Source organism: Lygodium microphyllum, chromosome 26 (genome assembly GCF_053477565.2).
Source record: "Lygodium microphyllum isolate KBCC chromosome 26, Lygodium_microphyllum_v1.1.10, whole genome shotgun sequence".
In the NCBI taxonomy this organism is placed as follows: domain Eukaryota; kingdom Viridiplantae; phylum Streptophyta; class Polypodiopsida; order Schizaeales; family Lygodiaceae; genus Lygodium; species Lygodium microphyllum.
In genome coordinates, this window is record NC_141160.1 from 126,087,361 (window position 1) to 126,104,879 (window position 17,519).

The following is a 17,519-nucleotide window of genomic DNA, read 5'->3' on the forward strand; positions in this document are numbered from 1 at the left end:
ATAGTTAGCTTGTGCCCTACCTCCTTTGAGCTTCTGGATCTCTCAAACTGCAGCATATCTTCAAGTTATTTCTTCTATGGATTTGGTCCTTAACTGAAGGCACTCCTCTATGTCACATCATGGTTTGACACTGGTCACTATCCAGCACAACATTTTGGAAATTCGTCATCATTGCCGTGAAATGCGCTTGTGGTGGTCATATAGTCTGCACTGCTTCTCTATTCTGTGATTGATCCAGTGGTCATAGGGCTTTTAAAGCCCACTCTATAGGCTCACTCATAACTAAGCAACTCATTGAACAATCCATCCCACATGTTGTAGTTGAGAAAAACTTGTTGACTTGCCTGCTAACCGTAATCCACCATAGCTACTTCAACTTTAAGCTCCAAAATCCCATCATTTTCTCTCTTCTCCAAGCCTACTAGAGTTCTTGTTACTCTGATTTGAGTTTCTACTCAGTTCGCATAAAAAAATTGGGCATAAAACTACTTAGGAGGGAAAGATTTGTGAAGATTGGAAGACTCAAGCAAGAGCAACAAACTAGTTTCTCTTAATGCTGTACTGCCATTACTTGTGTCCAAAGTCAGATCATTTCTAAGAATTTCGGTGTTGATTTTCTACTGCTCCAATCACTCTAGCATTCAGAATTCCTACTCAGTTTCCCAGTAAATATTTGGGCATCAAATTAGCAAGGGTAGAAAGATTTGTGAAGATTGGAAGGCTCAAGTAACAATAACAAACTAGTTCCTCTTAATACTGCACTGCCATTATTTGTGTCCAAATTCAACTCACTTCTAAGAAATTTAGTGCTAATTTGTTGATGTTCCAATCACTCTAGCATGGGCAAAGACTCTTTGACATGTCACTTCAAAGGAGTCAGGTTTCACACCTATTATCAAACATGCATAAGGCTTATCCTGATGAAGAAAGGCCTATGGGCCGTCACTAATGGACAAGAGAAGAAGCCCTAGGATGCAAGTATTTAAGTTGCATGGAAAAATAGTGACGACAAGGCTTAAGCCATCATAAAGCTTGAGTTTGACGACAATTAAATCCACCATGTGGATACATGTGACACATCCGAGGATACTTGGAAAAGATTGCGTACTTTGTTTGGCACATAGAGTCAAAATCTTCAAAGTATGGTTTATTAATTGAATTTTTTAGATTAGACATGAGATCTAACACATCTCTTACAATACAACTGAATTGCATGGAAAGTCTCTTAACCCATCTTGCAGAGATCAATAGTAAAATGGATTAAAGATGTATGCATTGGTGTTTTGCTAAAAAGCTTGCCTCCAGATTATGATAATGTCTCCACTACTTTAATCAACATGCCAGATCCTAAACTTATTGACATTCAAGTCTCTTTGTTAGAAGAAGAAAAAAAGATATAAAATAAAGATGAGACAAGTACTTCTAAGGATGAACAAGTGTTGTATGTTAGTAACAAATACAAAGGAAAAAAGGACCAGCTAGTTTATGACTTCTGCAAAAGAACCGCACATATTGAAAAGTTTTGTCATGCCAGGATGAGATCTCAGAAGGCCTACCTTGCAACTGTGAAGAAATAAGACGATGAAGGTGAAGTAGAAGAAGAACAAGACCATTAGGAGCAAAAGGACAAGCCTCACCAGTCCTTTTGTTCACACTACTTTGATAGAAATTTTAAAGCCTTGTATAACCTTGCCCTAATGTTCCTTTCATAGGATTGTAAAACTCCTCGTGTAGCCTATGCGCCACATCCTCTACACACTAAGTGAGGCCTTGTAACAATCCATGGATGTTTGCCATGTTTGTAGTATACCCACACTTAGCAAGGTTCTACAAATGATAGCCTTTGTACACTTAGTGCTTTTTTACGGTTGTGATTGAGGAGGGGGTTGAGAGTTTTGGAAATCACACCCATTTGTATGCATCTTTGTATGGTGGAGTAGTGGGTGAGAGAAATGCAAGAAATCTAGGAGAAGAGATTGAATCCCATAAGCACGATGGTGGAAATTACTACTTACCTAGAAGACTATAAAACACTATACTTTCCTTTCATTTTAATTGCAATGTCATAGTACTTTTTTCCTTTAAGTTAGCTATGATTGTCCACTTACACAAGATTGTGTTTATGAGTCCAAGATTCAATTTCGGAACCTAATTCACTTTTGTAATAGTCAATTGTCATATCAATGTCTTCATGAGTCTTATCTTTATCTTCCATCCTCCATACCATGCTCTAGATCTGTGCTTTAATAAACAGTTTAATGGGGAGAACGTATCAGCCTATCTACAAGTATATATAGACAAGATGATTTTTTATGGGATTCCTCGATATGTATAGAGCATCTATTTTTCTTGTTTTTCTATGCATGCATTGCAAGAATGATTGGTTGACTTGTATCTAAGAGATGTTGATTCGGTTCCCTTCAAGAAGGCTCTTAGAGAGGAATCTTTCCTTGAAGACTAGGATTAGTCACATGGAATATGTTTATAGATTGGGTGGAAAAACTTGACAAGGGTCTTGCTACTATAGCCTTGTCGTGTGAATTTTAAAGCCGATATCCTCTGTTTGATGTGAATGACCATTAGTCGATGGAAAGTCAAAAAGTTGAGTTAATCTTAAAAGCTATTGACCTTCTGTTGTAGTAGAAATTCACTAATCAATTAGAAGATGAAACTTGAGAAATTGGGTTGAAATCTGAGTGGGCATATATAATGAATATTGCAAATGTGATGGTGAAGTAAGAAAAGCTAATAACGAGGTTGGGAATAGGGTCTATGCATGCAGTTTCTATAATTATTCCTAAAATTACAACAAAAGAATATGTATCAATGGTGGTTGAACAATCCGTTAGGCTTGCTGGCCCACCCAAAATGGAGATGTTATGGATGAATTGGTAAAAGCCTTATATGACCCGCACTAAAATATGACATACATTAACTTGAAGGTTGTAAAATTGGATGAGAAAGTGGAAGAGAAGGGGGGGCGGGTAGCAATTTCAAGGCCTAATAGAAAAGGGTTTAAGATACTATGTATATGGTGTGATAGCTTGCAACATGAAAAGGGCAAGTGTATGGCTGATTGTGATACAAAGTAAAGAGCTTGGTGTTTTGGAAAGATGGAAAATTTCATAGATGCTGCCATGTATGGATTGTAACTTGAGAAATCATATGGTTCTTTACATGCATATAACGTTGATGCAAAATTTGCAGTATGATCATTTTCTTGGGTTGTGAAGAGAAGGAGAAGTCAACAAGGGCTAAATCGACAAGTGCAAGTTAGATCATATGGGATAAATGTGCATGGGATGCTCCTATTGATTCATCTATTGCATATGCATATTTGACTAAGGTGCAGAATATGGATGCTATTGTCAAGGAAAAGAGAAAGGATGAGGATGTAGGTCCTTCCACTGTAGATCCTTTGGCACATCACACAAAGCAAGATGGAGCAACAGAAGGCTACTAAAAAAGCTAGTCCAAAACATGTATTTGAAGATGTCTCACATGAAAAGAAGCATGAGGGGACAAAGAGAGTGGAGGACTGTGGTTACGCTTGACATAGAGATAGCAACCAACATAAAGAAAGTGCTTGAGGAATGAAGTCTTGAAAATAGAGTTAAAATCATAATGGATGAGGTTCTTGGCATTGCTAAGCATGAAGTCCATGACAAAGATAATAGATATCATTAAGTGGAAAATGCATTTGTAAGAAACCTACTCAAGCACTATTAAAAGTTAAAGAAGACATGGATTCACAAGGTCTACAGTTGGAATCTACTGATGATTTCATTTCTATCATAAAATAGGTTGATATCGAAAATGGGCTATATGAGGAAAGAATGATGTTATGGAGAAAAATGTTATGGTGGGCAATACTATACATAAGGGAGTTGTGCACTAGTATGTTCATGAGGAAGAGGATGTTCACTTTCTTCCTAACAACCAATACTCTCATATTATGCACTAGGGCAAGAGCTACAATTGAAACTATTGTAAAGATAGGGGAGGAAGAGATACCATGTATTCCTCTCTTGGACCATGGGTCCAAAATTAATGTAATGGCTTGTAGTGTGTATGAGAATAGTGAATGGCTAGTGGATATGGATCCTTGCTGGTGTACGTTGACTACATACAACTCATCAAGGGATTTTTATGGTGCATGTCCAATTGTTCCAGTGACTATTGGAGATGTCCAAGATGAATACGACTTCTTTGTGCAAGATTCATGTAGTTATCTAGTTATCTTAGGGAAACCATGCATTATGGAATAAAGGATGGAATCTAAGGTGATAGATGTGAAGCAAAGATAGCAAAAGGGCAGTTAAATTTGTAATTATATGTGTTAATCATCCCCGTAATCGGAATACATTTAGAGATTATCTGATTTCATCTAATGATGGAGAACTCAAGGGTTTTTAGATAGCATTATTATAAATGGAGGCTATGGCATTACTACTTGGAAGATGGTTTTACCTCCAAGAAAAGGATAAAATATATTTTTGGGTGCTTTTTAGGAATGGACAACAAGCAATGTAGGTAGATTCAAGTGTATTGTAGCCATGTGCAAAGCTAAAAAGGGTTATGTACAGCATGTTGAAAAAGAGTTAAAGAAATATGGTATTTTGGTTGTTTGCAAATGACTATATTTTGGGGCTATTTGCAAAGTTTTAATTTTACTGATACATTGGTTGAAATTATTGTAGTAGTTAATGCTTAAAATAGGGTTGAAAAGCATGTAATTCATGTATCTACTTCAATGGAGATGTTTGATGTCATGAGTGAATTGATTGGGCAAGAGTCTAAAAGGCTAGAAAAGAGGGTTGAGGCATTGGTGGACACAAAGTGTAAAATGGTTGACAAAAGGTTATGCTTATTTCTTTGTGTTTATCTCTAACCATGCTGGGCTGAATGAGATAGTGTCTAAACAACCAAGTCTTCGTGATATCTGAATGGTGTAGGCCACAAATTTACTGCAAAAACATTGAAAGAGTTGAAGCTTGGATATAATGGGTTTCTCTTGCAAACAAAAAGAAATTATTTTATGTAGATATTATCAAAGCATGAAAAGGATTTTGCATTTTAACAGGTTGAAATTGGCTCCAATGGTGAACTTTATAGTGCTACATGTTCCATGGAATCTCAAAACCAATTCTTGTGCCTGATGCATACTTGCTAAGCTGATTACGCTCTTAAATGAGAAGATTTGAATGAAGACTTTGGAGCCATATTTAGCTCCATACTCTAATCATTGGTTTACATGCCCAAAGAAGAATTGGGCATTGTGGTCTATATAGGATACGCAATGAGTCAACAAGGTGACAATAAGGAATGTAGGTGCCTGGTCTATTGTAGATGAGTTTGCAGAGACCTTTGTTTACAAGGCTATTTATTCCATGGGAGATTCATACTCTCACTACAATCGATTTCAGCTTGCATTAGAGAGCTAAGATATCACTACTATGAAAACACCACTTGGCTTAGTATGCATGCGTACCCTTCCATAGGGGGCGACTGACTCAATTATCCATATGATGAATGCGATGCATAAGATCTTGAGAGACTATATCCCCACAGTCATGATGCTCTTTCTTGATGGTGCCCCTATTAAGGGCTAGGAGATGCAACAAAAGAAGGAGGAGTTGGATGAGAGGGGTTGCAAGATGCTTATTGCTGACCACATAATTGATTGCAAGAAGATTTTGACTCCATTAGAGGAAGTACATATCACTTTGTTGCATGAAAAATATGTCTTTTGTATTGAGGAGGTGCTAATTGTAGATCACATGTGTGGCCCCTATGGATAGGATGCTTCACTAGTTAAGATTGATAGCTATGCTCTAATATATTAAAAATTCATGAGGTTTCTTAGTGCATGCATCTTCTATTTGATATGGATTGCTCATCTTGTGCATTTGGATGAAAGCCTTTATTAGTTATTGAATATATAGGGTATAATATACCTTATACAACCCATATATATTACATGCACGTGATGTAGAGGATGTGCATAAAGTAACTTCCCCGAGATTTCAAATGGGTAGTGGATTTGGTCACTATCCCTACAGGTTTATGGTAGATACGGTACCTCGTGCTTATGTGTGAAGACCTCATAAATCAAGTAGAAGGAAAAGCACTTAGGAAAAATACTAGTTAGGTAGTGTTTACATTTCTCTTGGAATAGATTTTTTGTTGGTGTGGGTGTTTTGGAAAAACTATAGCAAATAGGGCTGAATTGGATGCAGATGAAGTATGGGAGTTCTTTCTCTCCCTTGGTGATAAAGCTGGTTCTTAAAACTAGGCTGGAAAGAGTGAATATGGACATCCATCTATCATTAAGGCCTTGGCAAAGTCATATGGAGGGAAGATGAAAGAGTGTCAACAATGAATTCTCCGAATGCTTTGTGGGTTGATAGAACAAGTCCATATGTCCCTCTAAGATACGAAAAAATGGGGATCACATGTCACCATCTATTATTCTCCCCCATTAGTTGAAAGATAACCTACTGAAGCATAAATAGAAACAATGATTATAATGATAGTGCAAAAAACTATAGTCATGGTAAGAGAGAGCAAGAGGATAATCATGGTAGAGGAGACAAAGATTATAATAGATGATAATGCAAAACAATGATGATCATGGTAGAGGAGACATACATCATCATAATGCTATCACACATCATGAGCACAATCATGTAGACATGACTCTTGCATAACTCCATGAATGTCGATTTATTTTTTATTAAATCACTACAAGACATCACAAATATTGATATGATTGGACATGCTTTCATGAATTCTTCTACAATCATATTCATAGGGGTATATTTAGAAATGTGCTTAACCTATATATTTAATGTGCTCATAAATGTGCATAGAAGCATAACATAAATAATAAAAATACATTAAAATGCATTCATGACTCATTATAATTTTCTAACTATTATCAAGAGAGAGAAGGGAATGTCAAGATTGTGGGAGAGAAGGAAGGAGTGTCACTTGTAGCTTTCTCACTTACACAATGGGGGAATACACACAAAGGTGGAGGCTGAAAACAATTCTCATCTTCTTAGTTGTGTAAGCCAAAAGAACTCAAGTACAGAGAAATAGAAGAACCCTATATATGGGTCTCAAACCAAACTCAACTAACTAAGGTGGCATAATAACTGAGCCACGAACTAGAGTAGATAAGGACAGCTGTCATCTAGCTATTATTCATGGGCGGTGTACCAACCGCATCTGCAGCTAACAAGTCGGTGACATAAATGCACAATGGTCACCCTGGCATATCACGAGTGGAGCTCGATATCTCAATAGGGAAAAGAGTCAAAAGATCGAGGAGACATGAGAGGACACATGTAGAGCTATCATGAACATAATGTACATTTTAATCATCTTCTTGTCATGAAAAATGTAAAATTTCTTTTTCTTATTTCTATAATTCTATTTCTTCTTAGAAACACAAAGCCCCTATTTATTTTTTGTGTTATTTTTTTCATAAACATGACCATTCAAGAGAGAAAACATTGCTCAAGAGACTTTCTTTTTCTCAAAAACTAAGGTAGGACTTATTATTATTATTATTATTTTTGTGAAGAGCATATTGTCATAATCTATCTTTTGTGCTTTTCTTCTCAAGAGCACAACTATCAAGAGAGAAAGGATCATTCATGTGAAAGGAAAGTGCATTGAAGCCCAAGAAAAAAATATTTTTGTTCCTAGTATCTTTCATTATTTTTACAATGTGTAGAATTTCTTTTAATAGTACATTAAATCTTTTCTTTTTTGTAGTATGTAATATATTTATTCTTGGTGTAGTTCTTTTGTATAGAGTATTCTACATTAATGCATTTAGAGAATCATGTCAAGGTGTGGTTATAATGTAGTTAGTTGCAATGATAAACACTCTTGTAAACATAGTTATCAACTACTATATTTTGTAGTTAGACTAGAACTCGCATTCCATAGTTATAGTTGTTCTTACTTGAGATTTCTATGTATCATTTGTCTTAAAATGTACCATTCAACCTCAGGGAAGTTATTATATGTATATCCTCTACATCACGTGCATTCAAGGCCTATTTATAAATATACTTATTTGTTGGTTTTTATTGAATAAAACATAACCCTTTTTTATTCAATCTGTAAATTATCCCTTCATATTACACCCTTCTGAATGTAAAAAATGTATAAAAATGGTATTTAAAAAATACCTTGTTTTGAACCTATATGATGCACACATATATTCATGAGTAATTTACCGGAGCATTCAACATGCTATAGAATGCTCTATTAAATGCCCTATTAAACATGCTATAAAACACCTCAATAAACTTTATTTTGGAACTACTAGGATAATTTTAATGAAACTTTAAGATTATTTTATTTCTACTTTGTAAATTAAGCTATTTTTAGGATCAACTAGTTTATATCTAGTTTTGGATCTTTACTTTGGAATACTTTTGTTAGATTCTCTGTATACATGGATAAACATCATAACTAAGTCCTCAAGCTTGATAGGTGGTATTCATCAAAAAGAGATTTGGAGTTTGGCGATGTTAGACAATGTGGAAAACTTAGTAAGTGTGGATTTTTTATGAAATACTAAAGCCATGTGCTTTCAGATTCATATTGTTGAAATTCCATGATTGACAAAACCTATTAAAGGCCGCTCAAGGGTGCATTCATCATCATCGTTGTAGCACCATAGCATTATTTATTAGTAAAGAAAATCTCACTCTAAACCCATCAATTAAGGTTGTCATATCCCAATACCTCTGTACTTTAGTATAGTTCCAATTTTTTGGGTGGGTAAGAAAGTTTTATAAACTAACACTATGATAAGGCGTAATTACCCCATGGGTCACAGAGTGGGCAAGGATGTGGTCTATGTACAAAAGAGTGTGGGAGTCTACTAGATAGTGTAATGTAATATTTTTGTTAAAAATATTATAAAGGCCATGTGAAGTCTCGAGGAAGTGACAATGTTACATTGTGGGTTGGGACGGGTTAATCTAATACACTCTCAACTGAGCCCAAACGAGACATGGCGTAACGAAACCGCATACTTTGCATGTGAACCTCCTCTTGGGAGGAGGATATGGGGTAATATTAGATTTAATGCAATTTTTTTTAAAATCCTCTTTCCCGTAGCCGAAGCGTGGCCGAGGAAAGAGGATGGTTCTATTTGGAGAATGTAGAGGTTGGGGGGAAGGGATTACATGCAGGATCCACGTGGGAGAGGGAGGCCCTACCCCCCTCTTCCCATAAATACCTCCTCTTCTAAAGCCGACGAAGGAGGGAAAGGCGTGATACTGATAGACCGTGAGGGAGAGTAGAAGACTGCGACAACTGCTGTCGTGTGGAGGACGAATTGCTGTGCCGCACCGACGGTAATGTGTGTGGAGGAAAGAGGGGGAGTGACGGGACGCCCTGTTGTGCCAAGGACGGAAGGGAGAGGAGAAGTTGCTATGCCGCAGGAGGATTATGCCATGCTCTTGAGGAAGAAAGGGCCATCATGGAGCACCGCTGGGCTGTGTACACCACCACACGGCAACGCCACTGTTGCCAAATCCACCACCTAGACCAGCTGTGCTAGCGTTGCGATCCTTATCCCTGTCGACTCCCTGAAAAGCATTCGTCATCCCCCATTTCATGTTTTTTTTTCCTCTTATTTGACCACATGCTTTCAGGGGAAAAACAGAAGCTTCCTAAGTTTTGGAAGCTTCTTAAAAGAAGTAAGGCCTAAGATCTTTTACACACGGTCCATTCCGGGAGGGGGTTTAAAAGGCCTCCCTTAAAACCCATTTTCCCATAGGCCTAAATCCCACAGTTTCATTCGCAAGAGGCCTTTTCTCAAATAGGCTTCAAAGCCCACAGGCCATTCTTAAGCTCTTTTCCCATAAGCACCATTCGTAAGGGCCTTTCCGCAAAAAAAAAAACCCCGTGCCTATAGTCCCTAAGCCCCACTACAAGATATAGACCTTATACCGACATTTAAAGCGACGAAAATACAAACAACAAAATTTTTCCCCGTTGTCGCAAAAAGCATCATTATTGACGACACCATAGAAATGTCGCTATTGGCGTCGCTATATACGTCACAAATGCGATGCATATAGCGACGCAACTAGTAAATTTGCGACGCACATAGCGACGCCAATAGCGACGCGAGCAGTAAATTTGTGACACAAATAGCGACGGTAACAGGAAAAAAAAATTGTGGCAAGGCAGCTTGCTGCCTTGCCACATATAGCATTGTGTGCTGTATGAGAGCCATACAAAATAGTTTCTGCACCACTGTATACAAAGCTCTTGCAAACAAAAAGAATGTATACTGAAATCATAAAACTGATACATGAAATAAATACATGATCGCATAAAATGCGATTGGTACAATCATGACAGGATATCACTAATACATAGAAAATGTCTACATAGATCATGCGACTAAAAAATAAAGGTGTGTGAGGTCTAAGGATCCAAGGGCGAGCTACAAATCCTCATCCCCCGAAAGCTCGTCCCGCTACAAATGAGCATCGAATGGATTCTGCAGAAAAAGAAACAACACATCAATCCACCATACAATAATGCATTCAAATATCTCATGGTAACTACGGACAAGAAAGATGAGTGACTTACAGGACTGCCACATCTATACAATCGGTCGATTAATGCATTGAGACCGTGCCTCTCTGCATATCGAGTCTCAAGGCCTTGCAGATTGTGATTTGTAATGGAGTGCTGCAAAGAAAACAAAATGATAACTATTAGAAACATGATTGTCAGTACAAAGAATATTTCAAAAAAACAAACAAGCAAAACAAAAGAGAAACTTACAAAGTCCTCCAAATATGTCTTGTGGCCGCCACTCCCAAGATGATGGACCACTCCGGCCTCGAATCGTGCCCTCGTCGCCTCCCGCTCTGCTGACTCCAACGTCCTGGTGAATCTGTAGCCTCCTCCCTCAGTCGGTGCCAGTTGTCTGCATCTAACCACTCACGCTTTGCAGCCCCACTCTTGATTGCCTTGCATGCGTCGCATCATCTATGTGACATGTATACACGCATGCAATCCATCATCCAACCCATAGAGAATCTATCTACTGCGGCTGGCACCAGAAACTCCTCGTGCAAGGATGCTACTATGTAGTCCTTGCTCCCCTCCGATATGTTCTTCAAATGATCCAAGACGTTGTGCCGAAAAACTTGTTGGCACAACTCTCTCATGCGAGCCATCACCCTCCTCCCCTCATCATTCATGATGATGGCTCCTGACCTACTATCAACCAGATATCCATAACCCCTAGGAGTCTGCCTAAGATGGGTCCTCTTCCATCTCCGTCCATGCTCCTAGGCATATCCAGGAGACCCCTCTACATCCGGTGTACCGACGGGGGTAACCTCTCTCGAAGTGGCACTCAAAGGGGTGCCACCAAAAGGGGTGCCACCTGTGCTGATGGCTGCGCAAAAGCCGGAGTAACTGGAGTAGACGTCCCCACAGGTGTGACAAATCCTAGAGGTGACGCAGCTCCAGCTGAATGACGAGACGGAGACACCACATCCATATCTCCACAACAGCATCCCCTTGATCCCGATGCAGTCCCTCCCTCTGGCCCAAGTCGTGAGCGTCGAGATCGTCTGCTCGAAGTTGAAGCATCTGATCGCGCTGAAGCAGATCTAGCAAAGCGCCCTGACAAAGAACGAGATAGCTCCTAGTTTGCTATCTCTCTGAATCTCGTGAGCTGGTTTGGAGACATGCGTGCCATCATGTCCTGAAACTCCTCATCGCTCATCCCTCGACTCATCCTGAAAATGTCACCTGCACAGATAAAAAATGGTGTTAGAATAATCAATTTAAACTATACAAAACACAGTAATATAAATCATTTTTAAAAAATCCCTCTTAAAATGCATATCTTATGTACCTTTATAAGAGATCTAAACAACGAATTGAGTAATACCATTCTCCAAGAATGAAGTATCCTATGGTCCCATGTTAATCTCCTGACACAACTCTGCATACACTGGAAGGTCGATAGACATGTCACCACAAAAGAATGAGTCTGCCTCGTTCTCAAAAAATTCTTGGACTCCTGTATTTCCATCATTGTTAGTCAATGCGGGCTCCAAGCATGCGGCGGCCTGCACCCCTTGTAATATCGACCCCTCTATTTGCATATTATCTTCATCTATGCTTGGAACATTGCTTTGATCATATACTCTTGTACTTCAAGGAGTTGAAGGTATAACATACCACCATCGAGGTTGTCGGGGGTTTGGATAGAAGATTACCTGTTTACAAACACGTACAAAGCGAGTTCAAACCATTGTGACATAAATCATGTCATATTACAATTAGCAAGCAAATGACTCTATGCACTTGTTCACAATGGGCCAGCAACACAAAGGTGTCACGCAAATTTGTCCATTTTTTCGGAATCTATTTCGAGAAATCCAGATGGACCTCATCTCAAGCTCCTCCAAGTACCACTTTGAACCACTGCACATCAAATAGTATCATGGAGAAGCTACGGTAATCCACCATAATAATACTTTGCAAGTTCCCAAAATACTCCATCTTATCCACAACCGTGTTCAGATCCGTTGCTCGTCGCCAGCTCTCTTGCTCAAACCTTGCCATGACACCACAGTCCATTGTGGAGTGCATTTTGTTAATACGCTCCACGCAAAAATGTCATCCGCGCGACCACGTTGCACTATATATTTTGTAGTGTACATTGAAACACTCAATTAGATGTCACATATAAAATTTAGATATGACATATTCTAAATCCCTTATCACCTTTGGACTACATCCCCTCGATAATTCCCACTCCTCCATTGAGACCTATGTCCCTTCACTGGATGTTGCAGTCAAGGCTCCATGCAACCATCGTGTTGATGTAAACCGTGGCATCTCCTCCATGCCTTCGAGATTTCGAATCGGTCGATAACGCGTACTGCATCGGAATTCAGCTCGCGCTTCCTCTCGATCTTGCCTTGTAATCTGGTACTTGGCGAGCCACGTCTCCATGAAGGCATGGTGCAACATACAAAAGCGATTCACCTTCTCTTCCATTGAGGCATTCATTATTTTTTCTACCCCATTTCCAACCACCACATCTCCAGTCAGTATATCATCGTCCTTCAGCGTCCATAGCATTTCATTATCTGGTTTCACCCCGTTGATAGCCATTGTGAGATATGTACTAACACCTCTGACACCAACCAACCTTCGGCCATGCTACCTTCTGGCCGAGCTCGTTGTCGCACAAAGCCTTTTAGGGTTTTCATGAAGCACTCCAGGAAGAATATCCATCGCGTATGGACAGGTCCAGCAATCTCCACTTCGTCCACAAGATGCACAAGCAGGTGGACTTGTATCGTGAGCATGCTATTCTGCACATGCCACGTTGTCAAGCTTGCCATGCCGGATGTGGGAAACATGTGGTTTATGCGGGGGATGAGCAGAAAGTGTCTCAGAAATTTTTTAGGGATGGTTTGCCCTTGCAAGTCCTGTCGATACCTGTGAGCACCACACTTTGGACATGTCTCCATAGTCTCGTATTCATCTCGAAATAGTATGTAGTCGTTGATACATGCATGGATGTTATTGTAGTCCATGCCAAGCTTCCGTAAAACATGTCATGCATCATCACGAGACTCAGGCATGGTATTTGCAGGTGGTAATATATGATATTTCAATAACCTGAAAAAAATCATAAAAAACCTTGAAAAAACACAAATGTTTGTAATAATAGTGTTTTAAAAAAAATCAATGAAGCCTATGTGCAAGGTACCTGAATAACTCAATCACACTCGTATCACTCCACCCGTATTTTGCTTGCACACTTAAAAGTGCAAGCAATGTCTTCAACCGAGATACTTAGTACCCATCATATAATGGTATGGATGCTTCCTCTCTAAGCGGGTCAGAGGTCTCGACATCCATGGGAATCAATGCATCGATCATTGCCTCAATCTCAGGCTCCAAGATTGTAGGTAGGTCGGAAAGGTTGTTTGTCTCCTCTGGCATTGAGGGTATAGATGGGACTTGCGACTGGTGGATTGGCTCCTGCAATCTATCCATCGCATGTCCACGAATTCTTCTAAATGGCCGCAAAGGGTGCACTCCCCCTTGGGTCGAGACATCACCCCCCTGGATAGAAAATTTGCCAACAAGACCCAATCTTATTGTGTATGGTTTTCAATTAGCTTGCGAGTACAATGCATGATTAATATTAACTTCAAATTACCGTTTGCTGAAAATCCGCAATCGCCTGATCAATGATCTTAGATTGAAACTCGCCAAATCGTCGTGCGTGTTCTATAGACAATCAGCATTTTCGTCTAATTGCCAACTTGCATTGACAGCAAGGACATGGGATACGTTGATTAAGATACGTCTCATGATCTTGAACAATAAGACCTTCTTCGTTTTCCATCGTATCCACATTACAGCAAACAAGGCTTAAATGGATAGCTTTATAAAGATGTATGTCAAGTTGCAAGTTGACCATAAATCTTGCATTGCACATAATAGTTGAGAGATTTATTGATGTTATATCTCAGCTCTATATCATGCTCAAGGATTTGTTTGTCCCGGTAGATAATTATTCGTTATTGTAAAAATTTGCACTAGAGGGCTTTGAGTATAAGTAATCCATTTATGAGCATCATTGAGGATCTCTTAGTCTAATAATAAATCAGTCTCAACAAAAAGCATCTTAGAAATGTGGTTTTTTTTTCCTAGGATCGTATATTAAAATTAATGCCATCTATGAAATTTATCAACTGTAGTAATAAAATTTATTTCAATCAATTCTACTCATAGTCATAAGACCTAAGAGAAAATATCCTATACTCAATTTAAGGGATTCTGCTTCTATAACAATACTTTTGGGTTCATTTTGATGAAGTACCGTAATGACCATTAGCTAGGGTATCATTTTCTTTTAGTCCTTCCGTTGACTAGTTGGCATGATTTCTAATTTGTTATGCCTATAAAGTTAATACAAAAACAATGAATTATGCATATCACAATTAGATCCCCTACTTGGACATTATGAATATGACATTCCCGATTTCTAAGCACGCGTTCCTCACATGAACCTCCTCTTAATAGGAAGTCATGAGAATAATAAATTGAAAATAAGGGAAATTTTTTTATTATTTTCCCCCTTTTTCCCCCAGTGACTGTCGTGCTGGAGGGGAGGGGAATAGCAAGGATGACTAAGCATCCTTGCTGGATGCCGGGGGGGGGGGGGGGGGGGGGGGGTGAACCCATGCAAGATGCTGCGTGGGGGAGGGAGGATCCCCTCACCTCACCTATATAAATCGTGTGGAGTGAGCGGAGGAAGGGGGCTGAGCGAGATCGCTGCCAATGTGCCGTGATGCACCGTGAGAGAGAGAGGAGAACTATGAACTGCCGTGAAAGGGAAGGAAGGGACGTGACGTCGCCAAGCCGAGAGAGACAGAGAGAGAGAGGAGACCAACGTTTCCGTGTCTTGCGTCGTGAGGAAGAGCTGCCACCGCAGAAGAGCCGCCAGCTGCTGCCGTCGACATCCAGTCGCCTAGAGCCGCCAGCAAACTCCCATCTTCACGCCACGTTCGCTGTCCAGAAGCTTCCAAGAAGCTTCTTGGAAGCTTCTAAGGGGGGGCTCTCTAAGCCCCCTTTTCTATTGCCTTCTCAAGAGGGTTTTTATTACTCCCCGATATTCTTTAAAACTTTTTCCATTGCCCCTACAAGCGGTTTTTTTTTCAAACCCGGGGATTTAAGCCTTGCTCCCCTTGCATTCTACAAAACTATTTTACCCCTTCCATGGATTCCCACACTAGACGGTTCTAAGCCCCTTTTTCCCTTGAATCTTCATAATTCCACTTTATCCCTCGGCTTTCTTTTAAAGCCCTTCTCGTGGACTCACATAAAACCATATTAGCCGGGTTTTAACCCCTTCCCCATTGAATCTTCTTTAAGTCCACTCTACCCTCTGGAATTTAAAACCATCCTTCCCATTGTAACTCCTACAAGCCCCTTCCCACCAATCACCCACAAGCCCCCCTAGCCGGAGCTTTGAAGAGAAGAAGGGGAAGCCTACGAGCCCTTCCCACCAATCACCCACAAGGCCGGCCCTAGGATTTTAGGGAAGGAGAAGAAGAACTCTAAAGCCTCCGTTCTTGCAAGACCCATTCGCAAGAGCCCTTTTCGCAAACATCCTCATAAGGCCTCAATTTTTGAAACTCCATTCATAAAATCCCCATTTCCAAGAACTTTGTAGGAGCCCATTACCACAAACCAAGTTCCAACCCCGCAAGGCCTCCCATAAGGCCAAATTCCGCAAGCCGGTATTCTCAAGGATCCACACTTCGGAAGGGATCTCCTGCATACGAGGGAGAAGGGCAAGATCTTGAGGCTATGTACCAAGGCAAGTAAATTCACCAATCGGGTAAGGATAAAGGCAAATCGAAAGTCCGTAATTACGTCTATGATGGGCCCTAAAAAGTCAAAAGGTGTGCCTGCGAGAGGTTCTTCTCCTAATATTAACGTGGATATCTCCCCAAGCCCACAAGTTCAGGTTTTTACTAATTTTGATTCCATGCAAAAGCATTGCATTAATCACGATAACTTCATAGATTAGGAAGCACCTATGCATGCTTAAAATCACCTAGTCAAGTTAAATGCAACTGGAAATAAATCGACTATTCGAACAATGATTAGAATTTGTTCATGACATGAAATTGGGTCATCGGTATTTTCCATATAAAGAAATTGTCTATCCATTTAACGTCCTTAATAGTATGTTGCCTTGTCGTGCATGCCAAAGTGACGGCCTAGAACACCTATTTCCTATCATTATAAGGTTGAGATTATTAAAGTGCGCCTTTGACTAGGCATGGAAAGATTAATTGCATGTCGCATTTTTAGACAAATCTTCATTGAATGATTCATTAGGGAAAGTCCTTAACCCCATAGGAAATAGAAGAGCGCGGAAATGATTCTAGGAATTTGCGTGTGGCATGTGATTGTAAATTGGAATAGGTCAACTCTAGTTTTTTTTTGCATGAATTTCACTACGTTGTAGTCAGGAAAGGAGTGCATGTTGCACATTTGTCATATGAAAAATTTCATTCATCAAGAGTTGTATTTAGGGAAAGGCTACATGGTTTATTGAAGCATGAAATCTTAAAAGCTTAGAAAAAGAATTATGGGCATGATTCTTGAATGCAAGTCCTAGTAGGATCAATGGAAGTTATGCCGCAATTTAACATGCGTTTTGATCTTAACAAGAAAAGTTAGGGTTATTGCGAATTTAGGGGTACGTAGAAGCAATGAATCACGCGTTTAGGTGAATTGTGAGATGTTACAACTAGCTTCCTCCTTTAAGATCAAGTTAACATCTCTAGGGATGGTTCGTTCTTGTCGCAAGACAAGTAGATCGAATTATCTAAATCGCCTAACCCGCAAGAGATTCGCATAGGATGGCTCAACCGATACGATAAATAACCCAAGTACTAACTAGGGTT